At 45.7% G+C, this 16,841-nt stretch overlaps 1 protein-coding gene and 32 non-coding genes across 33 annotated transcripts in view; all 33 read right to left on the minus strand.

The window, feature by feature from the left end:
* Positions 1–16,841, minus strand: part of LOC144984559 (uncharacterized) — a 402,969-nt gene that overhangs the window by 266,635 nt on the left and 119,493 nt on the right. The window lies entirely within an intron of this gene.
* On the minus strand, positions 197–315 carry LOC144985689 (5S ribosomal RNA). The gene has a single exon (XR_013649518.1). It is a non-coding gene; the product is annotated as a 5S ribosomal RNA (ribosomal RNA).
* Positions 723–841, minus strand: LOC144985690 (5S ribosomal RNA). Its single transcript, XR_013649519.1, has one exon. It is a non-coding gene; the product is annotated as a 5S ribosomal RNA (ribosomal RNA).
* On the minus strand, positions 1,249–1,367 carry LOC144985691 (5S ribosomal RNA). Its single transcript, XR_013649520.1, has one exon. It is a non-coding gene; the product is annotated as a 5S ribosomal RNA (ribosomal RNA).
* On the minus strand, positions 1,775–1,893 carry LOC144985692 (5S ribosomal RNA). Its single transcript, XR_013649521.1, has one exon. It is a non-coding gene; the product is annotated as a 5S ribosomal RNA (ribosomal RNA).
* On the minus strand, positions 2,301–2,419 carry LOC144985694 (5S ribosomal RNA). Its single transcript, XR_013649523.1, has one exon. It is a non-coding gene; the product is annotated as a 5S ribosomal RNA (ribosomal RNA).
* LOC144985695 (5S ribosomal RNA) lies at positions 2,827–2,945 on the minus strand. The gene has a single exon (XR_013649524.1). It is a non-coding gene; the product is annotated as a 5S ribosomal RNA (ribosomal RNA).
* On the minus strand, positions 3,353–3,471 carry LOC144985696 (5S ribosomal RNA). The gene has a single exon (XR_013649525.1). It is a non-coding gene; the product is annotated as a 5S ribosomal RNA (ribosomal RNA).
* LOC144985697 (5S ribosomal RNA) lies at positions 3,880–3,998 on the minus strand. Its single transcript, XR_013649526.1, has one exon. It is a non-coding gene; the product is annotated as a 5S ribosomal RNA (ribosomal RNA).
* Positions 4,406–4,524, minus strand: LOC144985698 (5S ribosomal RNA). Its single transcript, XR_013649527.1, has one exon. It is a non-coding gene; the product is annotated as a 5S ribosomal RNA (ribosomal RNA).
* LOC144985699 (5S ribosomal RNA) lies at positions 4,931–5,049 on the minus strand. The gene has a single exon (XR_013649528.1). It is a non-coding gene; the product is annotated as a 5S ribosomal RNA (ribosomal RNA).
* On the minus strand, positions 5,457–5,575 carry LOC144985700 (5S ribosomal RNA). The gene has a single exon (XR_013649529.1). It is a non-coding gene; the product is annotated as a 5S ribosomal RNA (ribosomal RNA).
* On the minus strand, positions 5,983–6,101 carry LOC144985701 (5S ribosomal RNA). The gene has a single exon (XR_013649530.1). It is a non-coding gene; the product is annotated as a 5S ribosomal RNA (ribosomal RNA).
* LOC144985702 (5S ribosomal RNA) lies at positions 6,531–6,649 on the minus strand. The gene has a single exon (XR_013649531.1). It is a non-coding gene; the product is annotated as a 5S ribosomal RNA (ribosomal RNA).
* On the minus strand, positions 7,057–7,175 carry LOC144985703 (5S ribosomal RNA). Its single transcript, XR_013649532.1, has one exon. It is a non-coding gene; the product is annotated as a 5S ribosomal RNA (ribosomal RNA).
* Positions 7,599–7,717, minus strand: LOC144985705 (5S ribosomal RNA). Its single transcript, XR_013649534.1, has one exon. It is a non-coding gene; the product is annotated as a 5S ribosomal RNA (ribosomal RNA).
* Positions 8,125–8,243, minus strand: LOC144985706 (5S ribosomal RNA). Its single transcript, XR_013649535.1, has one exon. It is a non-coding gene; the product is annotated as a 5S ribosomal RNA (ribosomal RNA).
* On the minus strand, positions 8,650–8,768 carry LOC144985707 (5S ribosomal RNA). The gene has a single exon (XR_013649536.1). It is a non-coding gene; the product is annotated as a 5S ribosomal RNA (ribosomal RNA).
* On the minus strand, positions 9,176–9,294 carry LOC144985708 (5S ribosomal RNA). The gene has a single exon (XR_013649537.1). It is a non-coding gene; the product is annotated as a 5S ribosomal RNA (ribosomal RNA).
* Positions 9,702–9,820, minus strand: LOC144985709 (5S ribosomal RNA). Its single transcript, XR_013649538.1, has one exon. It is a non-coding gene; the product is annotated as a 5S ribosomal RNA (ribosomal RNA).
* LOC144985711 (5S ribosomal RNA) lies at positions 10,228–10,346 on the minus strand. The gene has a single exon (XR_013649540.1). It is a non-coding gene; the product is annotated as a 5S ribosomal RNA (ribosomal RNA).
* LOC144985712 (5S ribosomal RNA) lies at positions 10,754–10,872 on the minus strand. The gene has a single exon (XR_013649541.1). It is a non-coding gene; the product is annotated as a 5S ribosomal RNA (ribosomal RNA).
* Positions 11,296–11,414, minus strand: LOC144985713 (5S ribosomal RNA). Its single transcript, XR_013649542.1, has one exon. It is a non-coding gene; the product is annotated as a 5S ribosomal RNA (ribosomal RNA).
* Positions 11,822–11,940, minus strand: LOC144985714 (5S ribosomal RNA). The gene has a single exon (XR_013649543.1). It is a non-coding gene; the product is annotated as a 5S ribosomal RNA (ribosomal RNA).
* LOC144985715 (5S ribosomal RNA) lies at positions 12,348–12,466 on the minus strand. Its single transcript, XR_013649544.1, has one exon. It is a non-coding gene; the product is annotated as a 5S ribosomal RNA (ribosomal RNA).
* LOC144985717 (5S ribosomal RNA) lies at positions 12,873–12,991 on the minus strand. Its single transcript, XR_013649546.1, has one exon. It is a non-coding gene; the product is annotated as a 5S ribosomal RNA (ribosomal RNA).
* On the minus strand, positions 13,415–13,533 carry LOC144985718 (5S ribosomal RNA). The gene has a single exon (XR_013649547.1). It is a non-coding gene; the product is annotated as a 5S ribosomal RNA (ribosomal RNA).
* LOC144985719 (5S ribosomal RNA) lies at positions 13,941–14,059 on the minus strand. Its single transcript, XR_013649548.1, has one exon. It is a non-coding gene; the product is annotated as a 5S ribosomal RNA (ribosomal RNA).
* On the minus strand, positions 14,466–14,584 carry LOC144985720 (5S ribosomal RNA). The gene has a single exon (XR_013649549.1). It is a non-coding gene; the product is annotated as a 5S ribosomal RNA (ribosomal RNA).
* Positions 14,992–15,110, minus strand: LOC144985721 (5S ribosomal RNA). Its single transcript, XR_013649550.1, has one exon. It is a non-coding gene; the product is annotated as a 5S ribosomal RNA (ribosomal RNA).
* LOC144985722 (5S ribosomal RNA) lies at positions 15,518–15,636 on the minus strand. The gene has a single exon (XR_013649552.1). It is a non-coding gene; the product is annotated as a 5S ribosomal RNA (ribosomal RNA).
* LOC144985723 (5S ribosomal RNA) lies at positions 16,066–16,184 on the minus strand. The gene has a single exon (XR_013649553.1). It is a non-coding gene; the product is annotated as a 5S ribosomal RNA (ribosomal RNA).
* On the minus strand, positions 16,615–16,733 carry LOC144985724 (5S ribosomal RNA). Its single transcript, XR_013649554.1, has one exon. It is a non-coding gene; the product is annotated as a 5S ribosomal RNA (ribosomal RNA).

Genomic DNA, 16,841 nt, shown 5'->3' on the forward strand with positions numbered 1-16,841 from the left:
TGCTCATTGTAACAGGTGGGTGTAATTAGGCTAAAGGTTATGCATTGACACCTTGATTCTGATTGCTCTGAAGCTACCTGATTACTTTACATGAGGCAAAAGTTGTTTATTAAAAAAAAAAAAAAAAAAACCTTAGGTGAACTTTGAAGCAGATTTTGGAAGAACACCCTCTGCTGGTTGGGAGGAAAAGATGGAAAACTTACAGCACCTGGTATTCCCAAGCGGTCTCCCATCCAGGTACTAACCAGGCCCAACCCTGTTTGGCTTCCGAGATCGGACGAGATCGGGCGGGTCCAGAGTGGTGTGGCCGTAAGCACTTGCCAGTGTCCAGCAAAGCCTCTTGGCCACTCAATCTCAAGGTTTTCCTGCTTAAAGCTACAGGCTTGCCATTGTGTCCTCCTGATTAACACACCTGCTGACTAGACACACCCACCTGCTGCAAAAACCATGCCATTTCACCTCTCCTCTGCAAAATCAGCCTTGGTTTAAACACACACAAAGTCTGAACAGAAACACTGCTAACATCTGCTCATTGTAACAGGTGGGTGTAATTAGGCTAAAGGTTATGCATTGACACCTTGATTCTGATTGCTCTGAAGCTACCTGATTACTTTACATGAGGCAAAAGTTGTTTATTAAAAAAAAAAAAAAAAAAACCTTAGGTGAACTTTGAAGCAGATTTTGGAAGAACACCCTCTGCTGGTTGGGAGGAAAAGATGGAAAACTTACAGCACCTGGTATTCCCAAGCGGTCTCCCATCCAGGTACTAACCAGGCCCAACCCTGTTTGGCTTCCGAGATCGGACGAGATCGGGCGGGTCCAGAGTGGTGTGGCCGTAAGCACTTGCCAGTGTCCAGCAAAGCCTCTTGGCCACTCAATCTCAAGGTTTTCCTGCTTAAAGCTACAGGCTTGCCATTGTGTCCTCCTGATTAACACACCTGCTGACTAGACACACCCACCTGCTGCAAAAACCATGCCATTTCACCTCTCCTCTGCAAAATCAGCCTTGGTTTAAACACACACAAAGTCTGAACAGAAACACTGCTAACATCTGCTCATTGTAACAGGTGGGTGTAATTAGGCTAAAGGTTATGCATTGACACCTTGATTCTGATTGCTCTGAAGCTACCTGATTACTTTACATGAGGCAAAAGTTGTTTATTAAAAAAAAAAAAAAAAAAACCTTAGGTGAACTTTGAAGCAGATTTTGGAAGAACACCCTCTGCTGGTTGGGAGGAAAAGATGGAAAACTTACAGCACCTGGTATTCCCAAGCGGTCTCCCATCCAGGTACTAACCAGGCCCAACCCTGTTTGGCTTCCGAGATCGGACGAGATCGGGCGGGTCCAGAGTGGTGTGGCCGTAAGCACTTGCCAGTGTCCAGCAAAGCCTCTTGGCCACTCAATCTCAAGGTTTTCCTGCTTAAAGCTACAGGCTTGCCATTGTGTCCTCCTGATTAACACACCTGCTGACTAGACACACCCACCTGCTGCAAAAACCATGCCATTTCACCTCTCCTCTGCAAAATCAGCCTTGGTTTAAACACACACAAAGTCTGAACAGAAACACTGCTAACATCTGCTCATTGTAACAGGTGGGTGTAATTAGGCTAAAGGTTATGCATTGACACCTTGATTCTGATTGCTCTGAAGCTACCTGATTACTTTACATGAGGCAAAAGTTGTTTATTAAAAAAAAAAAAAAAAAAACCTTAGGTGAACTTTGAAGCAGATTTTGGAAGAACACCCTCTGCTGGTTGGGAGGAAAAGATGGAAAACTTACAGCACCTGGTATTCCCAAGCGGTCTCCCATCCAGGTACTAACCAGGCCCAACCCTGTTTGGCTTCCGAGATCGGACGAGATCGGGCGGGTCCAGAGTGGTGTGGCCGTAAGCACTTGCCAGTGTCCAGCAAAGCCTCTTGGCCACTCAATCTCAAGGTTTTCCTGCTTAAAGCTACAGGCTTGCCATTGTGTCCTCCTGATTAACACACCTGCTGACTAGACACACCCACCTGCTGCAAAAACCATGCCATTTCACCTCTCCTCTGCAAAATCAGCCTTGGTTTAAACACACACAAAGTCTGAACAGAAACACTGCTAACATCTGCTCATTGTAACAGGTGGGTGTAATTAGGCTAAAGGTTATGCATTGACACCTTGATTCTGATTGCTCTGAAGCTACCTGATTACTTTACATGAGGCAAAAGTTGTTTATTAAAAAAAAAAAAAAAAAAACCTTAGGTGAACTTTGAAGCAGATTTTGGAAGAACACCCTCTGCTGGTTGGGAGGAAAAGATGGAAAACTTACAGCACCTGGTATTCCCAAGCGGTCTCCCATCCAGGTACTAACCAGGCCCAACCCTGTTTGGCTTCCGAGATCGGACGAGATCGGGCGGGTCCAGAGTGGTGTGGCCGTAAGCACTTGCCAGTGTCCAGCAAAGCCTCTTGGCCACTCAATCTCAAGGTTTTCCTGCTTAAAGCTACAGGCTTGCCATTGTGTCCTCCTGATTAACACACCTGCTGACTAGACACACCCACCTGCTGCAAAAACCATGCCATTTCACCTCTCCTCTGCAAAATCAGCCTTGGTTTAAACACACACAAAGTCTGAACAGAAACACTGCTAACATCTGCTCATTGTAACAGGTGGGTGTAATTAGGCTAAAGGTTATGCATTGACACCTTGATTCTGATTGCTCTGAAGCTACCTGATTACTTTACATGAGGCAAAAGTTGTTTATTAAAAAAAAAAAAAAAAAAACCTTAGGTGAACTTTGAAGCAGATTTTGGAAGAACACCCTCTGCTGGTTGGGAGGAAAAGATGGAAAACTTACAGCACCTGGTATTCCCAAGCGGTCTCCCATCCAGGTACTAACCAGGCCCAACCCTGTTTGGCTTCCGAGATCGGACGAGATCGGGCGGGTCCAGAGTGGTGTGGCCGTAAGCACTTGCCAGTGTCCAGCAAAGCCTCTTGGCCACTCAATCTCAAGGTTTTCCTGCTTAAAGCTACAGGCTTGCCATTGTGTCCTCCTGATTAACACACCTGCTGACTAGACACACCCACCTGCTGCAAAAACCATGCCATTTCACCTCTCCTCTGCAAAATCAGCCTTGGTTTAAACACACACAAAGTCTGAACAGAAACACTGCTAACATCTGCTCATTGTAACAGGTGGGTGTAATTAGGCTAAAGGTTATGCATTGACACCTTGATTCTGATTGCTCTGAAGCTACCTGATTACTTTACATGAGGCAAAAGTTGTTTATTAAAAAAAAAAAAAAAAAAACCTTAGGTGAACTTTGAAGCAGATTTTGGAAGAACACCCTCTGCTGGTTGGGAGGAAAAGATGGAAAACTTACAGCACCTGGTATTCCCAAGCGGTCTCCCATCCAGGTACTAACCAGGCCCAACCCTGTTTGGCTTCCGAGATCGGACGAGATCGGGCGGGTCCAGAGTGGTGTGGCCGTAAGCACTTGCCAGTGTCCAGCAAAGCCTCTTGGCCACTCAATCTCAAGGTTTTCCTGCTTAAAGCTACAGGCTTGCCATTGTGTCCTCCTGATTAACACACCTGCTGACTAGACACACCCACCTGCTGCAAAAACCATGCCATTTCACCTCTCCTCTGCAAAATCAGCCTTGGTTTAAACACACACAAAGTCTGAACAGAAACACTGCTAACATCTGCTCATTGTAACAGGTGGGTGTAATTAGGCTAAAGGTTATGCATTGACACCTTGATTCTGATTGCTCTGAAGCTACCTGATTACTTTACATGAGGCAAAAGTTGTTTATTAAAAAAAAAAAAAAAAAAAACCTTAGGTGAACTTTGAAGCAGATTTTGGAAGAACACCCTCTGCTGGTTGGGAGGAAAAGATGGAAAACTTACAGCACCTGGTATTCCCAAGCGGTCTCCCATCCAGGTACTAACCAGGCCCAACCCTGTTTGGCTTCCGAGATCGGACGAGATCGGGCGGGTCCAGAGTGGTGTGGCCGTAAGCACTTGCCAGTGTCCAGCAAAGCCTCTTGGCCACTCAATCTCAAGGTTTTCCTGCTTAAAGCTACAGGCTTGCCATTGTGTCCTCCTGATTAACACACCTGCTGACTAGACACACCCACCTGCTGCAAAAACCATGCCATTTCACCTCTCCTCTGCAAAATCAGCCTTGGTTTAAACACACACAAAGTCTGAACAGAAACACTGCTAACATCTGCTCATTGTAACAGGTGGGTGTAATTAGGCTAAAGGTTATGCATTGACACCTTGATTCTGATTGCTCTGAAGCTACCTGATTACTTTACATGAGGCAAAAGTTGTTTATTAAAAAAAAAAAAAAAAAAACCTTAGGTGAACTTTGAAGCAGATTTTGGAAGAACACCCTCTGCTGGTTGGGAGGAAAAGATGGAAAACTTACAGCACCTGGTATTCCCAAGCGGTCTCCCATCCAGGTACTAACCAGGCCCAACCCTGTTTGGCTTCCGAGATCGGACGAGATCGGGCGGGTCCAGAGTGGTGTGGCCGTAAGCACTTGCCAGTGTCCAGCAAAGCCTCTTGGCCACTCAATCTCAAGGTTTTCCTGCTTAAAGCTACAGGCTTGCCATTGTGTCCTCCTGATTAACACACCTGCTGACTAGACACACCCACCTGCTGCAAAAACCATGCCATTTCACCTCTCCTCTGCAAAATCAGCCTTGGTTTAAACACACACAAAGTCTGAACAGAAACACTGCTAACATCTGCTCATTGTAACAGGTGGGTGTAATTAGGCTAAAGGTTATGCATTGACACCTTGATTCTGATTGCTCTGAAGCTACCTGATTACTTTACATGAGGCAAAAGTTGTTTATTAAAAAAAAAAAAAAAAAACCTTAGGTGAACTTTGAAGCAGATTTTGGAAGAACACCCTCTGCTGGTTGGGAGGAAAAGATGGAAAACTTACAGCACCTGGTATTCCCAAGCGGTCTCCCATCCAGGTACTAACCAGGCCCAACCCTGTTTGGCTTCCGAGATCGGACGAGATCGGGCGGGTCCAGAGTGGTGTGGCCGTAAGCACTTGCCAGTGTCCAGCAAAGCCTCTTGGCCACTCAATCTCAAGGTTTTCCTGCTTAAAGCTACAGGCTTGCCATTGTGTCCTCCTGATTAACACACCTGCTGACTAGACACACCCACCTGCTGCAAAAACCATGCCATTTCACCTCTCCTCTGCAAAATCAGCCTTGGTTTAAACACACACAAAGTCTGAACAGAAACACTGCTAACATCTGCTCATTGTAACAGGTGGGTGTAATTAGGCTAAAGGTTATGCATTGACACCTTGATTCTGATTGCTCTGAAGCTACCTGATTACTTTACATGAGGCAAAAGTTGTTTATTAAAAAAAAAAAAAAAAAAACCTTAGGTGAACTTTGAAGCAGATTTTGGAAGAACACCCTCTGCTGGTTGGGAGGAAAAGATGGAAAACTTACAGCACCTGGTATTCCCAAGCGGTCTCCCATCCAGGTACTAACCAGGCCCAACCCTGTTTGGCTTCCGAGATCGGACGAGATCGGGCGGGTCCAGAGTGGTGTGGCCGTAAGCACTTGCCAGTGTCCAGCAAAGCCTCTTGGCCACTCAATCTCAAGGTTTTCCTGCTTAAAGCTACAGGCTTGCCATTGTGTCCTCCTGATTAACACACCTGCTGACTAGACACACCCACCTGCTGCAAAAACCATGCCATTTCACCTCTCCTCTGCAAAATCAGCCTTGGTTTAAACACACACAAAGTCTGAACAGAAACACTGCTAACATCTGCTCATTGTAACAGGTGGGTGTAATTAGGCTAAAGGTTATGCATTGACACCTTGATTCTGATTGCTCTGAAGCTACCTGATTACTTTACATGAGGCAAAAGTTGTTTATTAAAAAAAAAAAAAAAAAAACCTTAGGTGAACTTTGAAGCAGATTTTGGAAGAACACCCTCTGCTGGTTGGGAGGAAAAGATGGAAAACTTACAGCACCTGGTATTCCCAAGCGGTCTCCCATCCAGGTACTAACCAGGCCCAACCCTGTTTGGCTTCCGAGATCGGACGAGATCGGGCGGGTCCAGAGTGGTGTGGCCGTAAGCACTTGCCAGTGTCCAGCAAAGCCTCTTGGCCACTCAATCTCAAGGTTTTCCTGCTTAAAGCTACAGGCTTGCCATTGTGTCCTCCTGATTAACACACCTGCTGACTAGACACACCCACCTGCTGCAAAAACCATGCCATTTCACCTCTCCTCTGCAAAATCAGCCTTGGTTTAAACACACACAAAGTCTGAACAGAAACACTGCTAACATCTGCTCATTGTAACAGGTGGGTGTAATTAGGCTAAAGGTTATGCATTGACACCTTGATTCTGATTGCTCTGAAGCTACCTGATTACTTTACATGAGGCAAAAGTTGTTTATTAAAAAAAAAAAAAAAAAAAAAGAAAAAGAAAAAGAAAAAAACCTTAGGTGAACTTTGAAGCAGATTTTGGAAGAACACCCTCTGCTGGTTGGGAGGAAGAGATGGAAAACTTACAGCACCTGGTATTCCCAAGCGGTCTCCCATCCAGGTACTAACCAGGCCCAACCCTGTTTGGCTTCCGAGATCGGACGAGATCGGGCGGGTCCAGAGTGGTGTGGCCGTAAGCACTTGCCAGTGTCCAGCAAAGCCTCTTGGCCACTCAATCTCAAGGTTTTCCTGCTTAAAGCTACAGGCTTGCCATTGTGTCCTCCTGATTAACACACCTGCTGACTAGACACACCCACCTGCTGCAAAAACCATGCCATTTCACCTCTCCTCTGCAAAATCAGCCTTGGTTTAAACACACACAAAGTCTGAACAGAAACACTGCTAACATCTGCTCATTGTAACAGGTGGGTGTAATTAGGCTAAAGGTTATGCATTGACACCTTGATTCTGATTGCTCTGAAGCTACCTGATTACTTTACATGAGGCAAAAGTTGTTTATTAAAAAAAAAAAACAAAAAACCTTAGGTGAACTTTGAAGCAGATTTTGGAAGAACACCCTCTGCTGGTTGGGAGGAAAAGATGGAAAACTTACAGCACCTGGTATTCCCAAGCGGTCTCCCATCCAGGTACTAACCAGGCCCAACCCTGTTTGGCTTCCGAGATCGGACGAGATCGGGCGGGTCCAGAGTGGTGTGGCCGTAAGCACTTGCCAGTGTCCAGCAAAGCCTCTTGGCCACTCAATCTCAAGGTTTTCCTGCTTAAAGCTACAGGCTTGCCATTGTGTCCTCCTGATTAACACACCTGCTGACTAGACACACCCACCTGCTGCAAAAACCATGCCATTTCACCTCTCCTCTGCAAAATCAGCCTTGGTTTAAACACACACAAAGTCTGAACAGAAACACTGCTAACATCTGCTCATTGTAACAGGTGGGTGTAATTAGGCTAAAGGTTATGCATTGACACCTTGATTCTGATTGCTCTGAAGCTACCTGATTACTTTACATGAGGCAAAAGTTGTTTATTAAAAAAAAAAAAAAAAAAAAAGAAAAAGAAAAAAACCTTAGGTGAACTTTGAAGCAGATTTTGGAAGAACACCCTCTGCTGGTTGGGAGGAAGAGATGGAAAACTTACAGCACCTGGTATTCCCAAGCGGTCTCCCATCCAGGTACTAACCAGGCCCAACCCTGTTTGGCTTCCGAGATCGGACGAGATCGGGCGGGTCCAGAGTGGTGTGGCCGTAAGCACTTGCCAGTGTCCAGCAAAGCCTCTTGGCCACTCAATCTCAAGGTTTTCCTGCTTAAAGCTACAGGCTTGCCATTGTGTCCTCCTGATTAACACACCTGCTGACTAGACACACCCACCTGCTGCAAAAACCATGCCATTTCACCTCTCCTCTGCAAAATCAGCCTTGGTTTAAACACACACAAAGTCTGAACAGAAACACTGCTAACATCTGCTCATTGTAACAGGTGGGTGTAATTAGGCTAAAGGTTATGCATTGACACCTTGATTCTGATTGCTCTGAAGCTACCTGATTACTTTACATGAGGCAAAAGTTGTTTATTAAAAAAAAAAAAAAAAAAACCTTAGGTGAACTTTGAAGCAGATTTTGGAAGAACACCCTCTGCTGGTTGGGAGGAAAAGATGGAAAACTTACAGCACCTGGTATTCCCAAGCGGTCTCCCATCCAGGTACTAACCAGGCCCAACCCTGTTTGGCTTCCGAGATCGGACGAGATCGGGCGGGTCCAGAGTGGTGTGGCCGTAAGCACTTGCCAGTGTCCAGCAAAGCCTCTTGGCCACTCAATCTCAAGGTTTTCCTGCTTAAAGCTACAGGCTTGCCATTGTGTCCTCCTGATTAACACACCTGCTGACTAGACACACCCACCTGCTGCAAAAACCATGCCATTTCACCTCTCCTCTGCAAAATCAGCCTTGGTTTAAACACACACAAAGTCTGAACAGAAACACTGCTAACATCTGCTCATTGTAACAGGTGGGTGTAATTAGGCTAAAGGTTATGCATTGACACCTTGATTCTGATTGCTCTGAAGCTACCTGATTACTTTACATGAGGCAAAAGTTGTTTATTAAAAAAAAAAAAAAAAAACCTTAGGTGAACTTTGAAGCAGATTTTGGAAGAACACCCTCTGCTGGTTGGGAGGAAAAGATGGAAAACTTACAGCACCTGGTATTCCCAAGCGGTCTCCCATCCAGGTACTAACCAGGCCCAACCCTGTTTGGCTTCCGAGATCGGACGAGATCGGGCGGGTCCAGAGTGGTGTGGCCGTAAGCACTTGCCAGTGTCCAGCAAAGCCTCTTGGCCACTCAATCTCAAGGTTTTCCTGCTTAAAGCTACAGGCTTGCCATTGTGTCCTCCTGATTAACACACCTGCTGACTAGACACACCCACCTGCTGCAAAAACCATGCCATTTCACCTCTCCTCTGCAAAATCAGCCTTGGTTTAAACACACACAAAGTCTGAACAGAAACACTGCTAACATCTGCTCATTGTAACAGGTGGGTGTAATTAGGCTAAAGGTTATGCATTGACACCTTGATTCTGATTGCTCTGAAGCTACCTGATTACTTTACATGAGGCAAAAGTTGTTTATTAAAAAAAAAAAAAAAAAAACCTTAGGTGAACTTTGAAGCAGATTTTGGAAGAACACCCTCTGCTGGTTGGGAGGAAAAGATGGAAAACTTACAGCACCTGGTATTCCCAAGCGGTCTCCCATCCAGGTACTAACCAGGCCCAACCCTGTTTGGCTTCCGAGATCGGACGAGATCGGGCGGGTCCAGAGTGGTGTGGCCGTAAGCACTTGCCAGTGTCCAGCAAAGCCTCTTGGCCACTCAATCTCAAGGTTTTCCTGCTTAAAGCTACAGGCTTGCCATTGTGTCCTCCTGATTAACACACCTGCTGACTAGACACACCCACCTGCTGCAAAAACCATGCCATTTCACCTCTCCTCTGCAAAATCAGCCTTGGTTTAAACACACACAAAGTCTGAACAGAAACACTGCTAACATCTGCTCATTGTAACAGGTGGGTGTAATTAGGCTAAAGGTTATGCATTGACACCTTGATTCTGATTGCTCTGAAGCTACCTGATTACTTTACATGAGGCAAAAGTTGTTTATTAAAAAAAAAAAAAAAAAAACCTTAGGTGAACTTTGAAGCAGATTTTGGAAGAACACCCTCTGCTGGTTGGGAGGAAAAGATGGAAAACTTACAGCACCTGGTATTCCCAAGCGGTCTCCCATCCAGGTACTAACCAGGCCCAACCCTGTTTGGCTTCCGAGATCGGACGAGATCGGGCGGGTCCAGAGTGGTGTGGCCGTAAGCACTTGCCAGTGTCCAGCAAAGCCTCTTGGCCACTCAATCTCAAGGTTTTCCTGCTTAAAGCTACAGGCTTGCCATTGTGTCCTCCTGATTAACACACCTGCTGACTAGACACACCCACCTGCTGCAAAAACCATGCCATTTCACCTCTCCTCTGCAAAATCAGCCTTGGTTTAAACACACACAAAGTCTGAACAGAAACACTGCTAACATCTGCTCATTGTAACAGGTGGGTGTAATTAGGCTAAAGGTTATGCATTGACACCTTGATTCTGATTGCTCTGAAGCTACCTGATTACTTTACATGAGGCAAAAGTTGTTTATTAAAAAAAAAAAAAAAAAAACCTTAGGTGAACTTTGAAGCAGATTTTGGAAGAACACCCTCTGCTGGTTGGGAGGAAAAGATGGAAAACTTACAGCACCTGGTATTCCCAAGCGGTCTCCCATCCAGGTACTAACCAGGCCCAACCCTGTTTGGCTTCCGAGATCGGACGAGATCGGGCGGGTCCAGAGTGGTGTGGCCGTAAGCACTTGCCAGTGTCCAGCAAAGCCTCTTGGCCACTCAATCTCAAGGTTTTCCTGCTTAAAGCTACAGGCTTGCCATTGTGTCCTCCTGATTAACACACCTGCTGACTAGACACACCCACCTGCTGCAAAAACCATGCCATTTCACCTCTCCTCTGCAAAATCAGCCTTGGTTTAAACACACACAAAGTCTGAACAGAAACACTGCTAACATCTGCTCATTGTAACAGGTGGGTGTAATTAGGCTAAAGGTTATGCATTGACACCTTGATTCTGATTGCTCTGAAGCTACCTGATTACTTTACATGAGGCAAAAGTTGTTTATTAAAAAAAAAAAAAAAAAAACCTTAGGTGAACTTTGAAGCAGATTTTGGAAGAACACCCTCTGCTGGTTGGGAGGAAAAGATGGAAAACTTACAGCACCTGGTATTCCCAAGCGGTCTCCCATCCAGGTACTAACCAGGCCCAACCCTGTTTGGCTTCCGAGATCGGACGAGATCGGGCGGGTCCAGAGTGGTGTGGCCGTAAGCACTTGCCAGTGTCCAGCAAAGCCTCTTGGCCACTCAATCTCAAGGTTTTCCTGCTTAAAGCTACAGGCTTGCCATTGTGTCCTCCTGATTAACACACCTGCTGACTAGACACACCCACCTGCTGCAAAAACCATGCCATTTCACCTCTCCTCTGCAAAATCAGCCTTGGTTTAAACACACACAAAGTCTGAACAGAAACACTGCTAACATCTGCTCATTGTAACAGGTGGGTGTAATTAGGCTAAAGGTTATGCATTGACACCTTGATTCTGATTGCTCTGAAGCTACCTGATTACTTTACATGAGGCAAAAGTTGTTTATTAAAAAAAAAAAAAAAAAAAAAGAAAAAGAAAAAAACCTTAGGTGAACTTTGAAGCAGATTTTGGAAGAACACCCTCTGCTGGTTGGGAGGAAGAGATGGAAAACTTACAGCACCTGGTATTCCCAAGCGGTCTCCCATCCAGGTACTAACCAGGCCCAACCCTGTTTGGCTTCCGAGATCGGACGAGATCGGGCGGGTCCAGAGTGGTGTGGCCGTAAGCACTTGCCAGTGTCCAGCAAAGCCTCTTGGCCACTCAATCTCAAGGTTTTCCTGCTTAAAGCTACAGGCTTGCCATTGTGTCCTCCTGATTAACACACCTGCTGACTAGACACACCCACCTGCTGCAAAAACCATGCCATTTCACCTCTCCTCTGCAAAATCAGCCTTGGTTTAAACACACACAAAGTCTGAACAGAAACACTGCTAACATCTGCTCATTGTAACAGGTGGGTGTAATTAGGCTAAAGGTTATGCATTGACACCTTGATTCTGATTGCTCTGAAGCTACCTGATTACTTTACATGAGGCAAAAGTTGTTTATTAAAAAAAAAAAAAAAAAAACCTTAGGTGAACTTTGAAGCAGATTTTGGAAGAACACCCTCTGCTGGTTGGGAGGAAAAGATGGAAAACTTACAGCACCTGGTATTCCCAAGCGGTCTCCCATCCAGGTACTAACCAGGCCCAACCCTGTTTGGCTTCCGAGATCGGACGAGATCGGGCGGGTCCAGAGTGGTGTGGCCGTAAGCACTTGCCAGTGTCCAGCAAAGCCTCTTGGCCACTCAATCTCAAGGTTTTCCTGCTTAAAGCTACAGGCTTGCCATTGTGTCCTCCTGATTAACACACCTGCTGACTAGACACACCCACCTGCTGCAAAAACCATGCCATTTCACCTCTCCTCTGCAAAATCAGCCTTGGTTTAAACACACACAAAGTCTGAACAGAAACACTGCTAACATCTGCTCATTGTAACAGGTGGGTGTAATTAGGCTAAAGGTTATGCATTGACACCTTGATTCTGATTGCTCTGAAGCTACCTGATTACTTTACATGAGGCAAAAGTTGTTTATTAAAAAAAAAAAAAAAAAAACCTTAGGTGAACTTTGAAGCAGATTTTGGAAGAACACCCTCTGCTGGTTGGGAGGAAAAGATGGAAAACTTACAGCACCTGGTATTCCCAAGCGGTCTCCCATCCAGGTACTAACCAGGCCCAACCCTGTTTGGCTTCCGAGATCGGACGAGATCGGGCGGGTCCAGAGTGGTGTGGCCGTAAGCACTTGCCAGTGTCCAGCAAAGCCTCTTGGCCACTCAATCTCAAGGTTTTCCTGCTTAAAGCTACAGGCTTGCCATTGTGTCCTCCTGATTAACACACCTGCTGACTAGACACACCCACCTGCTGCAAAAACCATGCCATTTCACCTCTCCTCTGCAAAATCAGCCTTGGTTTAAACACACACAAAGTCTGAACAGAAACACTGCTAACATCTGCTCATTGTAACAGGTGGGTGTAATTAGGCTAAAGGTTATGCATTGACACCTTGATTCTGATTGCTCTGAAGCTACCTGATTACTTTACATGAGGCAAAAGTTGTTTATTAAAAAAAAAAAAAAAAAACCTTAGGTGAACTTTGAAGCAGATTTTGGAAGAACACCCTCTGCTGGTTGGGAGGAAAAGATGGAAAACTTACAGCACCTGGTATTCCCAAGCGGTCTCCCATCCAGGTACTAACCAGGCCCAACCCTGTTTGGCTTCCGAGATCGGACGAGATCGGGCGGGTCCAGAGTGGTGTGGCCGTAAGCACTTGCCAGTGTCCAGCAAAGCCTCTTGGCCACTCAATCTCAAGGTTTTCCTGCTTAAAGCTACAGGCTTGCCATTGTGTCCTCCTGATTAACACACCTGCTGACTAGACACACCCACCTGCTGCAAAAACCATGCCATTTCACCTCTCCTCTGCAAAATCAGCCTTGGTTTAAACACACACAAAGTCTGAACAGAAACACTGCTAACATCTGCTCATTGTAACAGGTGGGTGTAATTAGGCTAAAGGTTATGCATTGACACCTTGATTCTGATTGCTCTGAAGCTACCTGATTACTTTACATGAGGCAAAAGTTGTTTATTAAAAAAAAAAAAAAAAAAAAAGAAAAAGAAAAAAACCTTAGGTGAACTTTGAAGCAGATTTTGGAAGAACACCCTCTGCTGGTTGGGAGGAAGAGATGGAAAACTTACAGCACCTGGTATTCCCAAGCGGTCTCCCATCCAGGTACTAACCAGGCCCAACCCTGTTTGGCTTCCGAGATCGGACGAGATCGGGCGGGTCCAGAGTGGTGTGGCCGTAAGCACTTGCCAGTGTCCAGCAAAGCCTCTTGGCCACTCAATCTCAAGGTTTTCCTGCTTAAAGCTACAGGCTTGCCATTGTGTCCTCCTGATTAACACACCTGCTGACTAGACACACCCACCTGCTGCAAAAACCATGCCATTTCACCTCTCCTCTGCAAAATCAGCCTTGGTTTAAACACACACAAAGTCTGAACAGAAACACTGCTAACATCTGCTCATTGTAACAGGTGGGTGTAATTAGGCTAAAGGTTATGCATTGACACCTTGATTCTGATTGCTCTGAAGCTACCTGATTACTTTACATGAGGCAAAAGTTGTTTATTAAAAAAAAAAAAAAAAAAACCTTAGGTGAACTTTGAAGCAGATTTTGGAAGAACACCCTCTGCTGGTTGGGAGGAAAAGATGGAAAACTTACAGCACCTGGTATTCCCAAGCGGTCTCCCATCCAGGTACTAACCAGGCCCAACCCTGTTTGGCTTCCGAGATCGGACGAGATCGGGCGGGTCCAGAGTGGTGTGGCCGTAAGCACTTGCCAGTGTCCAGCAAAGCCTCTTGGCCACTCAATCTCAAGGTTTTCCTGCTTAAAGCTACAGGCTTGCCATTGTGTCCTCCTGATTAACACACCTGCTGACTAGACACACCCACCTGCTGCAAAAACCATGCCATTTCACCTCTCCTCTGCAAAATCAGCCTTGGTTTAAACACACACAAAGTCTGAACAGAAACACTGCTAACATCTGCTCATTGTAACAGGTGGGTGTAATTAGGCTAAAGGTTATGCATTGACACCTTGATTCTGATTGCTCTGAAGCTACCTGATTACTTTACATGAGGCAAAAGTTGTTTATTAAAAAAAAAAAAAAAAAACCTTAGGTGAACTTTGAAGCAGATTTTGGAAGAACACCCTCTGCTGGTTGGGAGGAAAAGATGGAAAACTTACAGCACCTGGTATTCCCAAGCGGTCTCCCATCCAGGTACTAACCAGGCCCAACCCTGTTTGGCTTCCGAGATCGGACGAGATCGGGCGGGTCCAGAGTGGTGTGGCCGTAAGCACTTGCCAGTGTCCAGCAAAGCCTCTTGGCCACTCAATCTCAAGGTTTTCCTGCTTAAAGCTACAGGCTTGCCATTGTGTCCTCCTGATTAACACACCTGCTGACTAGACACACCCACCTGCTGCAAAAACCATGCCATTTCACCTCTCCTCTGCAAAATCAGCCTTGGTTTAAACACACACAAAGTCTGAACAGAAACACTGCTAACATCTGCTCATTGTAACAGGTGGGTGTAATTAGGCTAAAGGTTATGCATTGACACCTTGATTCTGATTGCTCTGAAGCTACCTGATTACTTTACATGAGGCAAAAGTTGTTTATTAAAAAAAAAAAAAAAAAAACCTTAGGTGAACTTTGAAGCAGATTTTGGAAGAACACCCTCTGCTGGTTGGGAGGAAAAGATGGAAAACTTACAGCACCTGGTATTCCCAAGCGGTCTCCCATCCAGGTACTAACCAGGCCCAACCCTGTTTGGCTTCCGAGATCGGACGAGATCGGGCGGGTCCAGAGTGGTGTGGCCGTAAGCACTTGCCAGTGTCCAGCAAAGCCTCTTGGCCACTCAATCTCAAGGTTTTCCTGCTTAAAGCTACAGGCTTGCCATTGTGTCCTCCTGATTAACACACCTGCTGACTAGACACACCCACCTGCTGCAAAAACCATGCCATTTCACCTCTCCTCTGCAAAATCAGCCTTGGTTTAAACACACACAAAGTCTGAACAGAAACACTGCTAACATCTGCTCATTGTAACAGGTGGGTGTAATTAGGCTAAAGGTTATGCATTGACACCTTGATTCTGATTGCTCTGAAGCTACCTGATTACTTTACATGAGGCAAAAGTTGTTTATTAAAAAAAAAAAAAAAAAAACCTTAGGTGAACTTTGAAGCAGATTTTGGAAGAACACCCTCTGCTGGTTGGGAGGAAAAGATGGAAAACTTACAGCACCTGGTATTCCCAAGCGGTCTCCCATCCAGGTACTAACCAGGCCCAACCCTGTTTGGCTTCCGAGATCGGACGAGATCGGGCGGGTCCAGAGTGGTGTGGCCGTAAGCACTTGCCAGTGTCCAGCAAAGCCTCTTGGCCACTCAATCTCAAGGTTTTCCTGCTTAAAGCTACAGGCTTGCCATTGTGTCCTCCTGATTAACACACCTGCTGACTAGACACACCCACCTGCTGCAAAAACCATGCCATTTCACCTCTCCTCTGCAAAATCAGCCTTGGTTTAAACACACACAAAGTCTGAACAGAAACACTGCTAACATCTGCTCATTGTAACAGGTGGGTGTAATTAGGCTAAAGGTTATGCATTGACACCTTGATTCTGATTGCTCTGAAGCTACCTGATTACTTTACATGAGGCAAAAGTTGTTTATTAAAAAAAAAAAAAAAAAAAAAGAAAAAGAAAAAGAAAAAAACCTTAGGTGAACTTTGAAGCAGATTTTGGAAGAACACCCTCTGCTGGTTGGGAGGAAGAGATGGAAAACTTACAGCACCTGGTATTCCCAAGCGGTCTCCCATCCAGGTACTAACCAGGCCCAACCCTGTTTGGCTTCCGAGATCGGACGAGATCGGGCGGGTCCAGAGTGGTGTGGCCGTAAGCACTTGCCAGTGTCCAGCAAAGCCTCTTGGCCACTCAATCTCAAGGTTTTCCTGCTTAAAGCTACAGGCTTGCCATTGTGTCCTCCTGATTAACACACCTGCTGACTAGACACACCCACCTGCTGCAAAAACCATGCCATTTCACCTCTCCTCTGCAAAATCAGCCTTGGTTTAAACACACACAAAGTCTGAACAGAAACACTGCTAACATCTGCTCATTGTAACAGGTGGGTGTAATTAGGCTAAAGGTTATGCATTGACACCTTGATTCTGATTGCTCTGAAGCTACCTGATTACTTTACATGAGGCAAAAGTTGTTTATTAAAAAAAAAAAAAAAAAAAAAAGAAAAAGAAAAAGAAAAAAACCTTAGGTGAACTTTGAAGCAGATTTTGGAAGAACACCCTCTGCTGGTTGGGAGGAAGAGATGGAAAACTTACAGCACCTGGTATTCCCAAGCGGTCTCCCATCCAGGTACTAACCAGGCCCAACCCTGTTTGGCTTCCGAGATCGGACGAGATCGGGCGGGTCCAGAGTGGTGTGGCCGTAAGCACTTGCCAGTGTCCAGCAAAGCCTCTTGGCCACTCAATCTCAAGGTTTTCCTGCTTAAAGCTACAGGCTTGCCATTGTGTCCTCCTGATTAACACACCTGCTGACTAG

The sequence above is a fragment of the Oryzias latipes genome, chromosome 16 (assembly GCF_053564925.1).
Source record: "Oryzias latipes strain Hd-rR chromosome 16, Olatipes_Hd-rR_3.1".
Taxonomy (NCBI): Eukaryota; Metazoa; Chordata; class Actinopteri; order Beloniformes; family Adrianichthyidae; genus Oryzias; species Oryzias latipes.